Genomic DNA, 22187 nt, shown 5'->3' with positions numbered 1-22187 from the left:
CAACCGAGGTGGCGACCCTGAAGCAAGCGCTAACCAAGGCTGAAGATAAAGTGGCCAAGGAGCGCATCGAGCGGGAAAAGCAAGAGGCTCGTGTGGGAGAGGTGCAGCAAGAGCTCCAAGCTCTCGTGACGAAGCACGAGGCGTTGGAGGTTGACTCGAAGATGCAAGAGTCTGAGCTTGCCGCGGCCCTCGAGAGCACAAAAAGTGCCAAGGCCGAAGCCTAAAAGGCCCTCCAGGAGATTGACGTGATGAAGAAAATAGCGGCGGGTAAGGCATTCTATATGCAAAGCAAGCATGTGAAAGTAAATTACCTGTTACTTACCCGAATCCGGAGCTCTCCAGGAGCATTCGCAGATTTGCCCGCAGCGTGTCGGATGCCGCACAGTTTTACCAGGCCGAGGAGGGGAGCTCAACGGAGAAGCTATTCTGGTCTCAGTATACTGGGAACGAACACCCGGTGCCCATGAGCGACGAGCTGAAGCAGCTGGTCGAGCTACATAAAGCGGCCGAATAGGCCATGAAGGGCTTTATAGTCCGGCTGTGGCCTGGCGACGCCCTTCCGAACAGCTACTTCGGCCTGGTGAGGTGGCTTATGGACGCCTGCCCATGGCTGGAGGTCGTCAAGCGGTCTGTCTGCATCGAAGGTGCACGCGGGTGAAATTCGCCCGCGTGAAGGTGCAATGGGCCAAGCTAGACGCCGTGAAGCTGATCAAGGAGGGACCGCCGCAGGGCAAGGAGCATCGCACCCCCGAAATTTATTATGATGGTGTCCTGAAGGGTGCCCATCTTGTAGCAGACGAGTGTTCAAAGGATGTAATATTTGAGTAACCTTGCTTGTGTGATCCTGTATGATGAAAAGTTGTTTCATATGCGCTATGCAACGCTTGTTTGAATTTAAAATATTACCTTTTGTTTGGTTGTTTATCCAATCTGAGAGATGGCTAGTCCTCGGCTTCTGCCCCAATGCCGCGAGTGCTGGGGTGTTCGAGATAAACCTGAGCACTCTTGTTCCCATTTTTGGGTCCTTCGAGGGAGGTGCTCAGCACAACGAACAAGGCAACATGACTAATAATGCTTTATCACTCTCACTTAGCCATAGAATTCTATAATTTTAAATTTTGGCGAAGCCCCTGGTATTTGGAAGGCCGAATTCGGGGCGCGATACACGCCTTTAAGCCGGACATGACCGGCTCCTCGCTCTGAGCGGCATAAGTCTTTAGGGACTCAAAAGCTCGCCGAACAGCGACCAGTCTCTCGCCTTATCATGGCAGTCAGTTTTAGCTTTCTCTACTGAGGTGCTTAGCCCAGCAGAACCGGGGCACAATCGTAGTAGTTCTCCTAGCGCTACCTTAGCCGATGGAGAGGAACGTAAGGTACCAAAACATAGGAGCCGGGCAAACCCAACATTTGACCAAAGACATGATTTGGAGCTGATGCATATAATGCTATAAGTTTGGGGTGCCACACTTGTGAAAGTGTTCGGACTTCTCACACCAAATTGTGGGGTACTTAAGCCCCTGGTGTGTTGGCCGTACCAAAGTGTACGGTTGCAAGGTGCCATTAATGAACACATATATATATAACAAGAATGCAATAATAGTCGTAATGTTATTCATTGTTTATTCAAAGAGGTGCGTTAAAGCAGAATGATACAGGTAGTGCGATAAGCAAAAAGTAGGACTATGTCCCTTCCAAGGGCAAGCTGAGGAATAGTATTAAACAAATATTTCACTCGTTATCGTAATCCACCTGGGAGTTCCGTGGTGTGACGTAGCTTCCTGCCTCTCTTGGTTGCTGCATCATGTGTTCGGCAATCATGCTGCCGGACAAGGTTTCCAGAGATTAAAGTCTTAAAAGAGAAAAATGACAAAGCGGGAAGCCCCTAGTGTGGTTTAGGCCGCATCTTGGAGCGTGCCGTAGTTGTGCCCCCTCCACACCTGTGCCCATGGTATTTTTAATGCGTAATTATGTACTCGTGGCACGAATTTCGCCGTTTGGCTTGGGCCGTGGTGGGGGGCGCATTGCTACGCGAGCTCAGATCGTGCCAGGCGGTCTAGTTGCCGATTACTCTGAGCGCGCTTGAAGGTGTCCGGGTCTTGAAACGCCGAACTGGTGGATTGCCTTGAGAGGCTACTTTGCGCTTCTGTTGCGAGGGCCGCAGTGTGCTCCTCCGTTCGGAGAGAGCGCTCTGTGTTTCCATTAACTGTAATAACCCCACTAGGTCCTGGCATCTTGAGCTTGAGGTATGCATAATGCGGTACCGCATTGAATCTCGCAAATGCGGTTCGCCCGAGCAGTGCATGATAACCACTGCGGAACGGGACTATATCGAAGATTAATTCTTCGCTTCGGAAGTTATCCAGGGATCCAAAGACCACTTCCGGTGTAATTGATCCTGTGCAATGGGCCTCTACACCTGGAATGACGCCTTTAAAGGTCGTTTTTGTGGGTTTGATCCTTGAGGGGTCTATACCCATTTTGCGTACTGTGTCCTGATAAAGCAGGTTCAGGCTGCTGCCGCCATCCATAAGGACTCGAGTGAGGTGAAATCCGTCAATGATTGGGTCTAGGACCAGGGAGGCGAATCCGCCATGACGGATACTAGTGGGGTGGTCCCTGCGATCGAAGGTGATCGGACAGGAGGACCATGGGTTGAACTTTGGGGTGACTAGCTCCAATGCATATATGTCCCTGAGCGCACGCTTCCTCTCCCTCTTGGGGATGTGGGTTGCGTATATCATGTTCACCGTCCGCACTTGTGGGGGGAACCTCTTCTGTCCTCCAGTGTTCGGCTGCCGGGGCTCTTCCTCGTCATCGCTATGTCGCCCCTTATCTTTGTCTTCGGTAATTAACTTGCCGGCCTGCTTGAACACCCAACAATCCCAGTTGGTGTGGTTGGCTGGCTTGTCGGGGGTGCCGTGTATTTGACACGAGCAATTGAGTATACGGTCCAAACTGGACGGGCCCGGTGTGCTTCTTTTGAATGGCTTTTTCCGCTGACCAGGTTTGGAGCCTTTGAATCCGGCATTCACTGTCGTATCTTCAGTATTATTGTTGTTAATGCGGCGCTTATGTTTTTTGCGACGTGACCTGCTATTGCCGTCCTTGGTATCCGAAGTACCATGGTTCTTTGACATATTGTTACTGCGAGCCAGCCAACTGTCTTCTCCCGCACAAAAGCAGGTCATGAGTGTCGTGAGGGCTGCCATAGATTTCGGCTTTTCCTGACCAAGGTGCCGGGCTAGCCACTCGTCACGAATGTTGTGTTTGAAGGCTGCTAAGGCCTCTGCATCCGGACAATCGACGATTTGATTTTTCTTTGTTAGGAACCGAGTTCAGAATTGCCTGGCCAATTCTTCTGGCTACTGAATTATGTGGCTCAAGTCATTGGCATCTGGTGGTCGCACATAAGTGCCCTGAAAGTTGTCGAGGAATGCGGCTTCCAGATCTTCCCAATGGCTAATGGACTCTGCTGGCAAGCTGTTAAGCCAATGTCGCGCTGGTCCTTTGAGCTTTAGTGGGAGGTATTTGATGGCATGTAAGTCATCGCCGTGGGCCATGTGGATGTGGAGGAGGAAATCCTCGATCCATACCGCAGGAACTGTTGTCCCGTCGTATGATTCAATATTTACGGGTTTGAAACCCTCTGGGATTTGATGATCCATTACTTCGTCTATGAAGCATAGGGGGTGTGTGGCGCCTCTGTATTGGGCAACTCGAATGGGTCTTGTCCGCTGTGTTTGGCCCGGCCGGATTTACTTTTACTGTATCCGTCATGACGTTTATTGTCTCGCATAGTGGTGCGCCCCCGTGATCCATAGATCGATCTTGCATGTTTTGCTTTGTCCTCCAATACGTCTCGCATGTCTGGTGTGTTTCCCCATGCTTTTTTATTTGAATGGCGTCGGGGTGCGGGCTGAGTTTTTGGCTAGAATGCCTCTCTATCACGGCCACGAGGTAGCCTATCAGCCGCGTCATACGCTTCTTCCTCCAGTCGAGGTAGCAACCTGCATTTTGGGTAACTCTTGGAGGGGCGCTCGAGTTTATATTCCTCGGCCGCGAGGACTTCAGTCCATCTGTCAGCTAGCAGATCTTGATCAGCTTGAAGCTGCTGCTGCTTTTTCTTAAGGCTATTTGCCATGGCCATAAGCCGGCGCTTGAAGCGCTCTTGTTCGACGGGATCCTCTGGCACGGCGAATTCGTCTTCGCTGAGGCTTGCCTCGTCTTCGGAGGGGGGTATGTAATTATCATCCTCCGCTTCTCCATCGGCCGCTCTCTCAGGAGGGCTGGCTCTTCTATCCTCCTGCTCTAACTCTTGCTGGAGGGGGTTATTGTTGTCTTCGGCACTATCCGGAGTGTTATTACCTCCTGTGCCGGTATCACCACTTTTGCTTTGGCGGGACTTAGAGCGGCGCTGCTGACGTCGGCGTTTGGGTTGCTTCTTGGAGGGGTTATCCTCTGCTGTCTCGTTGCCATTGCCTTCTTTGGGTGTATCCACCATGTATATATCGTATGATGAGGTAGCTATCCAGTGCCCTGTGGGCAGTGGTTCCTCTTCGTCTCCCGCATCGTCGTCCATACCGTCGGTTAAGTCATCGATAGTGGCTACTAAGTGGGTGGTGGGCAGGCCGCGAATTTCTTCGTCGTCCGAATCCCAATCCTGCCGGACATAGCTTGGCCAGGATCCTCCTAACAAGGAGAGAGACCTTAACGAGTTCAGTATGTCACCAAAGGGCGAGTGCTGAAAAATATCCGCGGAGGTAAACTCCATGATCGGAGCCCAATCAGTTTCGCTAGGAACGGGCGCCGGCGGTTCGGAGTCCGTGGCCGGAGAGAGATCCGGTAGTTTGTCAACACGGCCCTCGTGCAGAGTAAGGTCGATGTTTGGCTCAATCGCCGATGAGGGTAAGGCCTTCGTGACGGGGTCCATCCACCCGTCCATGGACAACGCAACGGGCTCCGAATTGAGGGTCGGAGCGGCTGCCGGTGTGATCTCTTGAACACTGTCGGATAGTAGAGCTAAATCATACTCATCATGACCGCGTGTCGCACAAGGCAGAGGCTCGAATCCGTCGAAGATCAAGTCTCTACAGATATCGGCCATGTAGTTTAAGCTTCCAAACCTGACCTGATGGCCAGGGGCGTAGCTTTCAATCTGCTCCAGATGACCAAGCGAATTGGCCCACAGTGCAAAGCCACCGAATACAAAAATCTGTCCGGGGAGAAAAGTCTCACCCTGGACTGCATCGCTAATGATGATAGAAGGAGCCATCAAGCCTAACGGCGACGACACAGAGGAACTCTCAATGAAAGCACCAATGTCGATGTCAAAACCGGCGGATCTCGGGTAGGGGTCCCGAACTGTGCGTCTAGGCAGATGGTAACAAGAGGCAGGGGACACGAAGTTTTACCCAGGTTCGGGCCCTCTTGATGGAGGTAAAACCCTACGTCCTGCTTGATTAATATTGATGATATGAGTAGTACAAGAGTAGATCTACCACGAGATCAGAGAGGCTAAACCCTAGAAGCTAGCCTATGGTATGATTGTCTATTGTTGTTCTGTCCTACAGACTAAAACCCTCCGGTTTATATAGACACGGAAAGGGTTATGGTTACACAAGGTCGGTTACAAAGGAGGAGATATACATATCTGTATTGCCTAGCTTGCCTTCCACGCTAAGTAGAGTCCCATCCGGACACGAGACGAAGTCTTCAATCTTGTATCTTCATAGTCCAACAGTCCGGCCAAAGGATATAGTCCGGCTATCCGGAGACCCCCTAATCTAGGACTCCCTCACCTACCATAAGACGGACCAATGAATATTTTGTTTGGTCAAATGATAGTTGTTGTTGTCGATAAACCGCTTGGGCCAATAGATTGAACCATCATAAACATTACATGAGAGGGACCACAAAACCAACACCTCTTGCATGCGGCCTAAAATGATGTACGTTGGGAAGGGGTGATGTGTGTTTTCAATATAGAATGATGTACAATTTAGATGTGGTGGCTACCTCTTGATACATACAACAACCATGAAGGCATGGTAGTTAAGGACGAGATACGTATGCAGGGTTTGATGTAGGTCGAACCCAGCAATCCGAGCATTTGGGAGGGAATTCTGACAATGCATGAGCTCGAGTTTTGGTTGACCGACATTTGACGATGACCGGCCCTTACATGAACTAGGAGGAATCAAACACATACCCCTCATTATCAGTCTGAGGGATGATATATATACACTCGGGAAGCCCACATATATCTGTGTCGTCACGAAAAACCGCACAAGGGAGACGTGGTCGATCAGAAGACTCTGTATACACTGCATGTGGCCCGAAAATATGTATGGGTACGATGGTCTATGATGTGTTTAAATCCCAAATGCACAAATTCGATGGGCCACGCCAAGTACATTCCAAACCGAACACCGTACCTGACTCCAATCCTGGTTCAATACCTATGATGTCAATTTCCCAACTTCGAGGCGGTAGCGCGGGGGGGGGGGGGGGGGGTTGTCCCACACATGCGCTCAAACTTTATTTTGTCTAGCATGGGACAAATCTATATACTATACATCTATACATCTATACACATATATAGTGTGCAAATAACTATGAAAGTGGCTCATTGGATGAAGCCAATCCAACGGTACAGAGATGGCAAATCCGAGCACTACTGGCCGTTGGATATCATCTACATTCCACCAGATTCTGCCACATGTACAATCTAGAAGACTCCATGGTTGAACTTAAGCATAATGCACAAACCTCTCTACACAAACACTTCTCCTTTGTTCTCTAGAATCTTCCATATCTTAATTGCCCAAACCTTTTTTTCTAAATGAATTGTCACTATTTGTTTTTACCTTTACAATGCACAATTCCATGAATCTTAAAATAGTTTTTTACAAAACTAATTGATTTTGGATGAGATGAACTATAAGAATTAAATGAACATCTATATCATGCATATCTGGGAGAAGAGGCGGAAACCGATGAGAGGAGTGGCTTGAAACGGTAGCCTGTTTTGAGTGAAAACCTAGTAGAGAAGGAAGAGTGAGCTACACGACGCATGCGCACAGTGCTTACCCATGTACTGCATGTGCTGCCGAAAGGGCTCAGGGTTGCCGTTCGATCTGGGAGCATCCAACGGTGCACACGTACAATCCGTGGGGTTTGGGTTTTGGCCAGTCGGAATGCAGGACTCAGATCGCGCGCACAACGGGCGGGGGGGGGATATCATACGGAAAGCAACATTCAGTGGAAACCGGTGAAAACCACGAGAAAAAGATGTTTTGAAGTTTCAAAAAATGCGGGATGTTAAGACGATGATGTTTTATTGGCACACAAAATTTTAGGTTGAAACACATTAAGAGATGTGAGCTATGAAAAAGACAAAATCAGTGTTGAATAGTGCCGAATAGTAATGTCACTATTCAGGGCGGAATTTGCCTTTTTCACAGCTCACATATCGTAATGTTTTTCAACTTGAAATTTTGTGTCACAATAAAACATCCCTTCTTAATATCTGACATTTTTTCAGATTTTTATGAAACTTTAAAATATGGTTTCCACAAAGTTTTCATTGAATATCGGCTTTCGTGAGTGTACCATGTGCTATTTAAAAACATTTCATGAGAAGAATCTCGGTTTTTAAATCCTCGTAAATCCAAAACTAAGCTGAAATCGTGAAACCTGCCATGGTTTCCCGAGATCACACTTATATGTCGAGGAATTTTTTCGTCCATTGTGGCGCAAGTTTTATTTCAAGCCTGTTACAAACCGGAGCTTCTCTCAAGGAAGCCTCGTGGTTCTAATAGGGAAACGTGTCCCCCTTGTGGGCGAAACGTAATCACTGCCTCTTCTCACCTTGTATTTTCTTCTACGAGCAACATGGAATGACAGGATATCCGTGCTGAAATTTAAACTTATTCAGGGTTTGTTTGGCCTTTTTATACACTAATTGAGTTTCCTAGGCATTTAATGTCCATAATTCAAATCTGAACTACAAATACATGCTCCAGTTCACCAAAATGGCTAGAAAAATTATACACGTGTCCTTGGGTGCATGTTTAGGTCCCATGCCAGGAATGGGAACCAATTACAACCGTACTGGTGTCATGGCTCGTGCTCAAACATTTCGAATCTCGGTTTTTAAGCCCCCATAAATCCTAAACTCACCAGAAAGTCATCAAAGGTGGCATGGTGTCATGTCATGGCACATATATGTCATGGTAAAAATATTGTCCAATTTGGGCCAAGCTTTATTACAAACCTCCTACAAAAACTGGAGCTTCTCTCAAGGAAGCCTCGTGGTTTTGATAGGTAAATGCGTTCCCCCTGTGGGCGAAATGTAATCACTGCCTCTTTTTCGCCTTGTATTTTCTTCCACGGGCAACATGGAACCACAGGATATCCGTGCAGAAATTTAAACTTATTCAGGGTTCGTTTGGCCTTTTTATACACCAATTGAGTTTCCTAGGCATTTAATGTCCATAATTCAAATCTAAACTACAAATACATGCTCCAGTTCACCAAAATGGCTAGAAAAATTATACATGTGTCCTTGGGTGCATGTTTAGGTCTCATGCCAGGAATGGGAACGAATTACAACCGTACTGGTGTCCTGGCTCTTCCTCAAACATTTTGAATCTCGGTTTTTAAGTCCCCATAAATCCTAAACTCACCAGAAAGTCATCAAAGGTGGAAAGGTGTCATGTCATGGCACATATATGGCGTGGTAAAAACATTGCCAATTTGGGCCAAGCTTTATTACAAACCTATTACAAACCGGAGCCTGTTGTGGTTTCAATAGGGAAACGTGTTCCCTTGTGGGCCAAACGATAATCACCCCCTCTTCTAGCCTCGTATTTTCTTCTACATGCGACACGGAACAACTGGAGATTCGGGCTAAACTTTGAAATTATTCAGGGTTCCTTTGACCTTTTTTATTCATTAATTGAGTTTTCTAGGCATTTAATGTCCATTATTCAAATCTGAACTACAAATACATGCTCCAATGCACCAAAATGGCTAGAAAAAACGTACATGTTTCCTTGGGGTGCATGTTTATGACCAATGGAACGAATGGGAACGAATTCAACCGTCTCGCCGTCCTGGCCTGGCCACAAACATTGCGAATCTCAGTTTTTAAATGTCTGTAAATCCAAAAATCACCAGGAAATCATGAAACTAGGTATCGTGTCACTACATGGTATATATAATTGTCCAATTTGGGCGAAGCTATATTACAAGCCTTTTACAAACCAGAGCCTGTCGCAACCCTCATGGTTCCGGTAGGGAAACATGCCCCTCTTGTGGGCGAAAGGATAATCAATGCCTCTTCTCGCCTGGAACTTTGTTTTCTACAGGCAACATAGAATAACAGGAGTGTCGGGCTGAAATTTGAAACTGTTCAGGGTTCGTTTGGCCATTGTTTTCTATGCTTTTAATGTAGTCCATAATTCAAATTTGAACTACAACCACATGCTCCAGTGAAGCAAAATGGGTGGGAAATCGTACATGTGTCATTGGGTGCATGTTTATGTATGTTTAAGGAATGAGAATTAATTACAAACTTGTCGACGTCCTGAAACAATGAGAATCTCGGTTTTTAAATCCCAGTAAATAAAAAAGTGACCCAAAAAACATGAAACTTGGCATGGTTCCATGACATGGCACATATATGCCGTGGTAAGAAAAATCGCCCAGTTTGAGAAGAGGCGCACACATTAGTAGCAACGAAGTCCTTTTTAAAAAAAAGCTGACACGTTAATATCGCAAACGGTTGTATTATATTTATCGTGTCAAAATTTAACCATACTCGGTGGCATGCGTGCAGCTGTTTGATTAGACGGGACGAGCGCGAGAGGTCCGTTGTGCAGCTTCGACGGGACGCGTGCGAGTAGTCCGCCGCTTAGGCGACAGGACGCGTGCATTCTGTCCACCACGCAAGCTCGACGGGACACGTGCAAGCAACAAGGCCGCCCATGCTCACCGGGAAGCGAGCTCTTTGACCTCCATGCAGCAGCCGCCGCCCGCCTCGCTCACAACTTCTCCATTAATGGGTTAATTAAAGCACCTGGACGGAGGGTGTTTGCTTGTGATCCCATGGCAGCATTTGCTTTGTTTGTGTTTTCAACTAGTATTCCGTCCTAATTTAAATTGCCACATAGGGCAACGGATAATATGACCACAAATAAAATGGCAACAGATAATATGACGACAAATTTACCATGGCGCACATAATAATTGTCTTACATATTACGGATAATTTCAAATGCCACATGTGGCAAAGCCCAAAATACATGGGTGCAAGAGAAGAAGGAAATTGTAGACAACGATCTGGGTCGCTACTGTCTCTACTCGTCGATGGATCGCCAGGCGGCGAAATCCTCCAGCTCCTTCAATTCCTCACAACTTTGCTTGAAAGCAGCCACGGATTCCTCCGCCTCCTTCTCGCGCTCGATTCCGAGCTTCCTCAAGCCACCCATCAGTTCCTCGACGACCGCTTTCAGCATCATCTCTGAGGCACTTCTCTGCTCATGCAGCATCTTCGATCCAGCGGCCTCCTCCTCCTTCTCGGCGACCAACTTTAGGAGCTTTGCAATGTCATCCACGAGTTGCTCGACGAGGCCGTTCGCCTTGTCAGTCGAGGCATCGCTGATCTTGAGCAGCTTCATGAAGCCGTCGACCAGCTCCTGCTGCGTAGTGACGCCAGCGAGAATGTCGTCGTCGCTGGCGAAGGACTTCAGGAACGCCGGCTCGTCACGATGGCCGACGCCGTGAATGCGCTTGTGAGATCCCTCGTGTGCCTGTGAGAGCTCGTTCGAGGGCTGCGCAGCGCGCCCGAACATCTCTGCTACGGCTGCGGCTTTGTGGCGGGACCTCTCTGGTGCTTCCGCGGCCTTGATCTTTGCTTCCTGGTTATATGTCCACCCTAAATTCCTCCTGTCGGTCATGGCGGAATGACTTGACAGAGAAAACCAATTTTGTGGGTGATGAGGAGAGGAGCTGTGAAGTAATTTTCGACTAGGTAGTTTTTATAGCCCGGTGCTAAGTGTGAACACATATTAGTTTGAGAGGTGTGAACAGATTTGCAATTACTTATTGTGTTGTAATCAGCAATGTGACATGAAACGAGGTATTGTAGGGTGGGGACCCTAAGCGTAGATCTTTCACGAATTGGAGGGGAATCCATGAAGAACGCGAAGAACAAAGGGGAAATCACAAGAGGAAAACACTCAAGAACAAGTCCAATCACACATCCACTAGACTCGCAATCACACAAGATCCACAAAGGTACATGAACAAAAAAGGGAAACATACAAGGTAAAGTTCATCCCAAATCCAAAGGAGATGAGGTCTTGATGATCATGTGATGGGGATCCTTCTCCAAGAGGAGTCCTTGATATCCACACGAGGATCTTCTCCAAGAGGAGGGCTTGATCTCCAAGAGGAGCTTCTCCAAGAGGAGGTCTAGATCTCCAAGAGGAGGAAGATGAGCAAAGCTCTCTCTTTGTCTATCAAATACTTTGCTAACCCTAAAAACTGAGAGGAGCACGGAATATATAGTCTAGGGGCGAAGGGGTATGGGCCTTGGTGGTTACATGGGCTTTTAGCCCAATTCGTAGCAAAACTGGGCCTACCGGATAGTCCGGTGGTAAGGATCAGATAGTCGGATGAGGACAGATGCATTTTCGTGTGCCACTGGACTGTCCGCTATGGGGACCGGACTGTCCTGTAGTGCAATTTCAGTGTGACCGGACTGTCCGTTGTGGGGACCGGACTGTTCGGTAGTGCAATTTCTGCACGCTTCCTTTTCTTCATCTTGACGCATCCGGTCAGCTCTTGGGTCTTGGGGTCCTTCTCCTTGGCCTCCGAGAAGCTTCCTAGCTTCTTGGTGGTGGTTGCCCTTGTACCTAATGATGCACAACGTTCCATGGTGAGGTAGCACCCAAGTCCAATGGATATTCATGTAAATCTCAAAGAGGAGCGAGTTCACCTTAAGTCCGGTAGGTCCATTTGGCTCTTGAGGGGCTACGAAGGTGTACATGGAGATCACCGTAGGATGCTCCCCATCATCCCCTCCCCCTTGGGAAAGATATGACCTTTGATCAAAAACCAAATCACCATGGGAAAGAAATGGCTTCGCCGTGTAGGAGTTGACGATCACCCAATACTCATCATCTTCAAGCTCGGAATGGGCATGCTCCAATGTTGCACCGTCTAGTGATTCCTTCAAAAGGAGCAAAAACAACAAACACTTGGAAAAAAGAAATGTGTTTAGCATTAGGGAAAAACCAAGCATTCAAGAGGCAATTCACCACACAAGTGTCGTTATCAAGCACAACATATGGTTTGACAAAGGATTGTGACATGGCATGTAAGCATATCAATCGAGCACAAGCAAAGATATCATTGGGACAAGCATGTAAATGTGAGGTTGTGATGCAAATATGTGTGACAAGATAATAAGCATCTACCTCAAGGTCATAGCAAGCATTCACAAATTGCTCAATGAAAGGTCTATGGTAGGCATATGAATCATACACAAAACTAAAGAAGATGAGATGTCTAAACACATGGGTCAAGTGCAAGACAATCCAAGCATAACATGCATAGGGTGTAGTGAATATAGAGTGGCACTCAACACAATAGAAAGAGCAATTGTTCATCATGTGTGAGGCAATCAAGGCAAGCATGTAGCAATCAATGGGACATCACATATGTGAAGAATATTGTTGCAACCAAACATATGATAGGAGCAAGTAATCCAAGAATTGGATGCAATACACAAGGTATATATATCACGATGCATAGAACGGTGAAAATGACAAGTCAAAGAAAGATCTCTAACATGTGTGCAAGCAAGTGGTCCAAGATGAACAATAAGTCTCATGGTGCAAGCAACACAAGTAGTATGATCCGTCATATCCATGCTCAAGAAAGATGTCACCTTGAAGGCATGTCCTTGTGCATTCTTCACAAAGCCGAAGCACAAGCAAGTGTGATGTAGAAGCGAGTCATGGTAGAATGTATGAGGCTCGCTCTCAAGAGCTCGAATGGTCAACTCGCGTGAAGTGGAAGTGGACACAAAGTCCAAGTATATATCCTACACATGCACAAAACAAAACAAAGAAAGTATGCGCATGGTAGATAAACACATCATCCATCATGATGGTTCTCTTCTTTTGCACCTAACCATTAGAAGCACAAGTGCATGAATAATATGATGCAACAATGGCTATATTCATGGCACTAGGTATATGGTGCAAAGAGGTAAGACAAGAATGCTTCTCAAGGAATATATCAAATTCTCCAAATATATGCGAGAATGCTATGGGGGCAATCTCATTAGCAAGACTAAAATCATTGTTGCACTCAATACATGGAAAATCATCTAGCATGAGAGAGGCAACACATGGAGATATATGACAAGAAGCAATAACAATCATGTGCAAAGCATGTAGATGGTTGTCATCAACCGCATAAAATAAGAACCTATGAATCATTGGTGATGCAACAAGGCAAGCAATCATAGAAATCATGTCGTGCAAACTAGTGGAGCGAAGATGCAACACAATAGAGGAAATCATGGCAATCATGTCATGTGTGCAAATAATAGGCATAGACAATGCACATGACATATCGCCAGAAAGAACACAAAGCAAGATCATAGTATAATCATAGGCATGGGGCACAAAGCAAACATGGCAATAACAAGTGATATCTCCACCAAGATTGCAAATACACATACAAATACTAGAATCAATCATCATGTGTAATGCAAAACATGGGTCACAAATGCATGGCAAAGGCATAGGAATGAGCATATCATGCAAAGTGAACATGGCAAGATGGGCATATAATAGGTAATGGGCAATAACCCAAAGCCAAGTGAGGGCCATGTAGAATAAATGCGTGAAGAGAGCGGTGGTAAAGACAATCTGTGGGATCCCAAGTCATCATTGCTATCTAGAGCTCGTTTTGTCAACTCATGGGATTGTGAGGTTGACAACTATTCATGGGTATCTACACAAAAGAGACACAAACCAAAGAAATTGTGCGCGTGTTAAACGTACACATCATCCATCATGATGTGTAGGTGCACATGAGAGTTAGCACAAGATAAGCATCACTCAAAGAAATTTGATGCATGGTATAAGAACATGTCATCCGTCATGAAAGAGTAGTTATTATGTATGAGGCGATGGGGATGCAAATTTAGCATACAAGTATATGGCACATCAATAGCATGTTTATTTATGGGGAGAATATTGTGCATACAAGTGTTGGGATCATGCAATGCATGGGATGAATCAAAATCTCCTAAAATGTATGAGGAAACTATGGGGGTCTCCTCATGAGCAATATTGGAAACATCATATGGAGAAAATGGACAGCATCCAAAACAATGCATATCTGAAGCTATGTTGTCATGGCATGGCATATGAGGTAAATGATGCAAAGGGAGCATATCAATATCATCACAAGAAAAACAAATGCCAATAACCATGGGCCTGTCATCTATGCCATATGTGCAAATTGGGTTTATTTTTATGGCATATACATAGTCACTACGATGAGATTGCAAATATGACATATTTTTGATCTCATGCATAGCATATGACAAGTCAAGCGGATTGTCAAACATGATGTGACCTAAAGAATTATCACAAGAAATCCTATGTAACATGGCATCACAACTAATAGAGTCCATATGGCAATCATCATACTCATCATAATGGGTAAAATCATCGTATGGGGAAATTGCACTAGCACGAAGCATGGAAATAGGTTGATCAACATCAAGCAAGCAATCAATGTCAAGAATGTCCACTAGTGGGACTAGAGCATCATCATCACCTATGTTACCATTTTCATTCCACTCAAGTGGTGTAGGTGAGGCGGGAAAGACAAAATGGTGGTCATCTTCATCTTGATGGAACCATGTGGGGGGTGCATCATATTCCACCATGGCCATCGTCTTGTCCAAAGAAAGGACGAAGTCATCGAGGATCGGCGCGTCATCATATATGGGACCTAGCACCAAATGAGAAGACACAATAGAGGTAGAGGTCAAGTTGTTAGAAATGCAAATGGCCTCATGAGACCTATCAACTATCACACTCTCTCTATGTGGTGGTTCACTCACTCCCTCAAGGTAGGTGCACTCAATCTCACGTATGGTGTAGGCACTCATCTCACTCAAGTGGTGGGGGTCGTGGCTCTCCTCACATGGGAATTGGGGCAACACATCATATACGGGTCTAGTGGTGAAGTCACTCTCATCCTCAATATGGTGGCACAAGTCACTCAAGTCATCATACGTCACCATGGTCGACGGGGAAATCCCATACTCAACCATCTCGTTGTCGTCGCCGTGGATGAAGGCCGAAGATGGCACATCATCGCTCTCCTCCATGACTGAAGGGAAAATCCCATGCTCAATCATCTCATCACAGTTGCCATGGATGATGGCCGAAGATGGCACATCATCACTCTTGCCTCCAAAGATGGAAGCATCATCCTTGCTCGCCACCTTGTCGCTCGCCTCCAAAGCTTGGTCCTTGAGGGTCTCCGTAGTCATACTCGTGCCGCACCGTATTGAAAAGAGTCGAAGTAAACTAGGCATCATCAATGCCACAAAGAGGGATGGCGGTGAAGTCGAACTTGGGAGCATCGTCTTGGAGCTCGTCAGGCCTGGACATCTTGGTGGTACTATCCTCATGCTCGATCTCATGGAGCTTGGTCATCAATAAATGTGCTTGGAGTGAAGAAGCCTTGGCCTTCATGAGTTCTTCTTCCGCCTTGAGAGAACCAATGTAGTAGTCATCGAGGGACTTGTAGTTATCAAGGAAGATAGTCTTGGAGATGTCATTGTGTAATCCCATCATGAAGTGGAACTTCAGTGAAATGGGGTCGTCCACGCCGACTCATCGCAAGGCAATCTTCATCCCTTGAAGTATGCATCGATGGACTTGTATCCTTGGAAGGTGTTCTCCAATTGGTGTAGAAGTTGTTCCGTGTAGGTTGGAGGCACGAACTCTCGCCGCAAAGCTCTCTTCATCTTGGGCCAACTCATGTCATAGCTCTCCGAATGTGTGTGAAGCCACCATGCCGACGCGTAGTCATGGAAGTTCGTTGTGGTGCACTACACTTGATCTTCGGGAGGAACTTGATGTAGCTTGAGGTAGTCGTCCATGAGGCACTCCCACTCGAGATACTCCTCAGGTTCTTGAGTCCCATAGAAAGGAATCTTATGGTCAGTGTCGAGGTCGTAGAAGCTCGTGGAAGTCGCAGACTTGAGCTTGGGGAGCTTTTCTTGAGCGTAGTCTTGAGGAGTTTTTTGGTGAAGATGCCGCATGTCCAAAGGCAAACATGCCTTGAAGTCGTTTGGTGAAGATGCCAAGGTAGATGGTGAAGTCGTTGAGCAGTTGTTGGTATTGAGCTCTTGACCTTCACGTTCTTGTCATTGATGGTGTCGATGCCGATGTGATCTTGCCGGAGATGGTAGCTGAGAAGCATGTGGTCTTGAGCATCTTCTCGAATATGAGGAAGACCGCTTGTAGGCCTTGATGAGGGATTTGATCTCGTCCATTTGAGCATCCAACTTGTCGTCCAAGTTGTTTTTCATGGCATCAAACTCGTCGTTGTTGTTGTAGAACGAAGGTGAAATGCCTTGCCTATCCATCACAAGGCTCGAGTAGAGGTGAGTAGGAAATGAGATAAACAATACCAAGTTACCTTTTCCCGAAGTTGAGATGTATCTTGTTTCACTCAATGTGAAATGAAAGAATAGTGGAATTGGTACTGGACTTGTTCACTCACACCTATGAAGTAAAGCTTATGGAGTAGCTCGGTGAGGATAGTGGCACAATAATTTGATGCAAAATGTTAGCAAGAGTCAGTAATGTTGAAAGAGATTCACAAATTCGCAAGTGAAACAAGTAGACCAATAGCAAAGAATGGCACACGGAAACACACACACTGATAGATAAATGGGGTCGTGCAACCAAGGAATGAGCACAAAATGTGGACTCCACGGAAAACGCTCGTGTTGCACAACTAAAGAGAGACGCTAGCATGATTGCTCAATAGGAGGATATGACACTTGTGCACAACCTATAAGATGCAAAATGGATAAACTTTCTATCCCAAGTATGCTATTATGTATGGTTCCCGGCGTTTCGCACACGATGATCCAAGATGGTCCATATGGTAGTATGATATGCAATGTGGTGATGCTATGGCTATTTCTTACAAGCTATTTGTTTTCTCTTTTCTTAAAAGCTTATTCTCTTTTTTTGTATGGCCACTATGCAAAATGCACAAACCAAGATAGCAATTGTGTATATGCGGGAACAATCTTGTGACACAAGAGATGATATGATGATACCAAGATGAGGATACCAAGATGATATGGTATGTATGAAATGGAAGGTGCGGATCACTAATGTGCACAAGTAAAGTTGCCGGAAATACTCAAATGGCTAGTCTCGATAGGCAAGTGACGCAAAATGGCTAGGGGTTAACAAAGCAATGGCAAGAAAGAATGTACAATGATGGGATACCACGATACCAAGATGATATAGAGGTTACCGTTCTTGCTTATGGTTAGGGTGTCAAAATGGTGAAGGTGGACGATGTCGAATCCTTGCTGAAGTTGAGTGGCGGTGTTGTCGATGTTGAACGGTTCCTAGTTAGCCAAAACACCCTAGGAAATGGAAAATCCGCAAACTCAAAATCTCCAATGGAAAATATCAAATGGTGATAGCGAAATGCGATGGTGGCTCCGGAGTTGACAATGCGGAAGTGGTGGTAGTGGTTGATGAAGACGCAATCATCCCTAAGTAGCCAAAACACCTTAGGAGACTCAAGTCACCACTCAAGCAACCACAAATGCTATATCGATCAAAATGGGTTAGGCTGAGGAATGCTATGGTGGTTTTGCGGAAGATATTGTGGAGCGCTGTCAGGATCCCGATTCCAAGTCACATCGATCTAGCCGGTAACACCTCATATCACTTTGCGGCCTCACGCACGGTATCCCACGGGTGACGCCTTACCATGGCCCGGGACTGTTTGCGCCTTTTGCCTCACGTATATGACAGTGTCGCTACCATCCATATGACAGAGAACCCGGGCCGACATGGCTAGTCATGAACCCAAAGCGGCACAGACCTATGGAGACAGGCATACATGAATCACATCGAACATGTCGGTCATCAACGAGTGATTCCTGGCTGTAGCACTGGGCTAACAGGACTCCGGGAAACCCCTGGCTGTAGCAGGCTAGGCAGGACTCCGGAAGTCACCATGTGACATTTCCCTGAAGGGACAGACATAGGGACGAAGTGAAACACATGCCGGCCAGTCAAGTGTCTTGAGCAGTAGTGCTGGGCTAGCAGGACTCCGGTGAACCGGGCTATAGTGGACTACTATGGCTCGAGGAACACTAGACTACATTTCCCCATAAGAAAGGCTGTCAAGGATAAACAACTAGATTGTCGGATCCCACTCATACCAAGCATTTCAATCATACACTCAATATGCCTGATATGAGTACATACAACATGGCATCACAACAAAACTCTACAACTCAAGTACTTTATTTAAAGGCTCTAGAGAGCCATACATAACATGTTCATACAGATAGGGGTCACATGACCCGACACTCAAGTCATACAAACATACAAGCACATGCGGAAGCAACTAGTCTGGGTACAGACTCTAGAAAGAAAGAAGGCATCTCGAAGCCTGTCTATCTACATAGGCCCTCCATGGCCAGGGTCACCACCTGGGTGGCTAGTCACTCGTCGACGTCAAGGTCTACATAGAACCCATCGGAGGGGGCAGTGTTGTCGTCTGAAAACAATAAATAAGCAAAACATGAGTACAAAGGTACTCAGCAAGTCTTACATCAGAACCTACTATACATGCTTATTCTCAAGAAGGCGGTGGGGTTGATGCAGCAAGCCAGCTTTGACTCTTGGCTAAGCTATCCTACGGAACTTCACCAGTAAAATAGTTTTCGCACACGAGTCCACTACTCACCAACACAATACTCCACCGGGGATCCTCCCTCGTCATCCTACGAGAGGGCCATCCTCGGTACTCACACTTTATCTTGAGTCTTTTAGTAGTATCCATTAACTTGTCTATGAACTGTATATGCAACCAAGTAGTCCTTTACCGCGGACGCGGCTATTCGAATAGTTTTATACCCTGCAGGGGTGTACTTCGTCACACATGTTTCCACCACTTAGCGTCTGCACACGACATGTGCTCAGCAGACTTCAAGCGAAAACCGACGTGGGTGTAGACCACGACCTGACTAACCTCACAAGTCTCTAGTCCAAGTTTATCGCCTATTCAGGTTCCATCCGCAAGAAAATCCGGCCGGGGTGTCCTCAACGGCCCCAAACAATGTGAACAGGGTTCTCGCGACACCAAACGGGTGACTCGGTACACTGTGCCACGGTGTATCTACCGCAACATAGCCCACCCCTAGGGTCAGCGCTACGCACGGCCGCCAACACGTGTCCTACAAACACCAGAAACTAGTTGCAACTCCTGGACAGAGGCGAGAGGGGTCAGTAAGTCGAGCGGGGTCATATTTCAGGGCCCAATGTGTGGTAGTAGCTGAATCTTAAATCACGCATATAGATCTCAGTGCTTAGGGACGGCCTCAATGAAACAACCCACCATGTACTCCTACATGGCCTCTCATCGATACCTTTACCAATACATGTTCAACGCATCCCTCACATTACCGGCATAAGCATTTCACTCTAGCCCATCTCCCAGATGAACCAGACCTGACACAACTCTAAGCATAGCAGGCATAGCAAGGTAAGAATCACATACATGGCTCAATCAACTCCTACACATGCTAGTGGGTTTCATCTAGTTACTGTGGCAATGACAGGTCATGCAGAGGATAAGGTTTCAACTACCGTAGCACACAGCAGTTTGAATCGCGTTGTCTTAAGGCAGTAAACAAGAGCAAAAGCGAGAACATGGATTTGTATCGGAATGATCAATGGTTGCTTGCCTGATGGAGTGGTAGTGGGATACTGCCCTTCAGTTGGATACTCGTGGATATCCTCGGAGGCAGAACCTACCACGAAGAACACATCGTAATACAATTAACACATGACGATATGCAACAATATGATGCATGCTATGACATGGCAATATGAATGTGTCTTGGCCTAATGCAAGTTATATTAGAAAGGAATGAACTCATTTGAATCAAAAATTCAAATATTAGCTCATTAAACATGGCCTTAATAGTGCTTTTCCTTATTCTGCCTAAACAGCAAGGTAACTTGTTTTGTCATGCATGAAACCATTACAGTTGGATAGATTGAATTTTTCTAATAATTTTTCATATATAATTTATCTCATTTGGAGCTATGGTTGAATTTCTATGAATTTTTGAAGTTTGAACTATTTTCTGGAATTTCCTGAATAAGAATAAATCCAGAAAATCAATTACTGCGTCAGCATTGCGTTAGGGTGACGTCAGCAGGTCAAAGGCGCCAGCCCAGGTCAAACCTGACTGGTGGGCCCCTTCTGTCAGCCTCTCAACTAATTAGCAAAATTAGATTAACACTAATTAGTTGTCAGTGGGGCCTGGGCCCACATGTCAGTGACTGATTTAATTGAAATTAATTAAGACTAATCCTAATTTAGTTAGCCGACCGGCCCCACCTATCATAGACTCAGGGGGGGTCTTCCTGGGCCCACCCAGGGGTCAAACTGGGTCAACTCGCCAGCGGCTCGACGCTGGCGAGGCCCGAGACGGCGGAGGGCTTCGGATTTGGTCCTCCGGTGACCAAATCGACGGCGGAGACGTGCTACGCTTAGCTGGGGCTCATGCGCATCTACTGGGGCAAGTGGGAGGAGCTGGGGTGGAGCGAGCTCGCCGGAATCGAGCTCGTGGCGGCGGCCGGAGTTCGGGCGAGGTCGGTTTCGAGGCTACGGTGCATGGGAGGAAGAACTAGTGGTGGCTACGGGTCCCTGGTGCTGCGCTGAGCACGGTGAGGCGCTCGGACGCGTGCTTGCACGGCCGTAGCCATGACGGCGGCATGGCTGGCGGCGAGGAGCGCTCGGGCATCGCGGGAGAGAGAGGGGGAGACGAGGGGGAGAGTGAGCGAGTGCAAGAGGGAGACGTGGGGGGTCGCGTGGCACTTCAGGGCGTCTCCCGGGCGTCGGCGGAAGCAGGAGGTGGCCGGCGTGTGGCCGCGGGCGCCGGCCACGCGCTCCGCGTCCTTCTGGCGCGAGGAGGAGGACGACTGGCAGCGCCAGCAGGCTGGGCCGAGCCAGGTGGCTAGGCCAGCACAGGTAAGGCCCAGGTGGGCTTCTTTCTCCTCTTTTTTTATTTAGTTTTTGTTTTCTATTTAACTGCAACTGTTTAGCTTTAAATAAAATACTAAAACATTTCCAAAAATCCTGAAAATAAATGTGGCCTCTGTTTAGATTATTTCCAACAGGAAACATTTATTCCCAGAATTATTTGAGCATTTAGATTATTTTATAGCATTTAAATGCCCAAATTCAAATACTTATGATTTAATTCAATGACCTTCTGTTGACCTAGAAAATTGTGCACCAATTTTGCCAGAGGTTCTAACCTAAGACAAAGAGGGTGAACCTTTTAGAAGGGCATTTCAGGTTCATTGAAAATATTTTTAGTAAACCCTAGTTGTTTCCAAGGGGGGGTGTTGGGGGTTCTGTCTTCCCCAATTCAAATTTAAGAGGAATTTAAACATGATGCACATTCTAATGCTTGAACTAGCTAGGGTGTGACAAGCGCCTAGGCAAAGATGTCAAAATGTCAAAATTTTGGTGAAGTAAATTGATGTTGGAACACATCTAGATGGATGGGGGATGTCAATAGCTACTCAACGAGCTAAAGAACATCAAAATCGGACTCCGGATGTGGAAGATATGGCCGAAACAAGAAATCAGCCGAAGCAGTTTTTGAACAAGCGGACAGTCCGGTCCTGGGTAGAGGACAATCCGGTCTTCATCCAAAAACCTTCTGATACAAGCGGACAGTCCGGTATTGGGGAGCGGACAATCCGGTGTGTGAGCGATTTGCTCCTGATGCGAGCGGACAGTCCGGTACGGGGGTCCGGATAGTCCGTTGCGGGTTGGGATGGCACGAAATTGAT

This window comes from Triticum urartu, chromosome 6A, assembly GCF_056163025.1.
Source record: "Triticum urartu cultivar PI428250 chromosome 6A, HENAU_Tu73, whole genome shotgun sequence".
In the NCBI taxonomy this organism is placed as follows: Eukaryota; Viridiplantae; Streptophyta; class Magnoliopsida; order Poales; family Poaceae; genus Triticum; species Triticum urartu.
The sequence above is the reverse complement of the archived record's forward strand: the minus strand, read 5'-3'. Positions refer to the sequence as shown.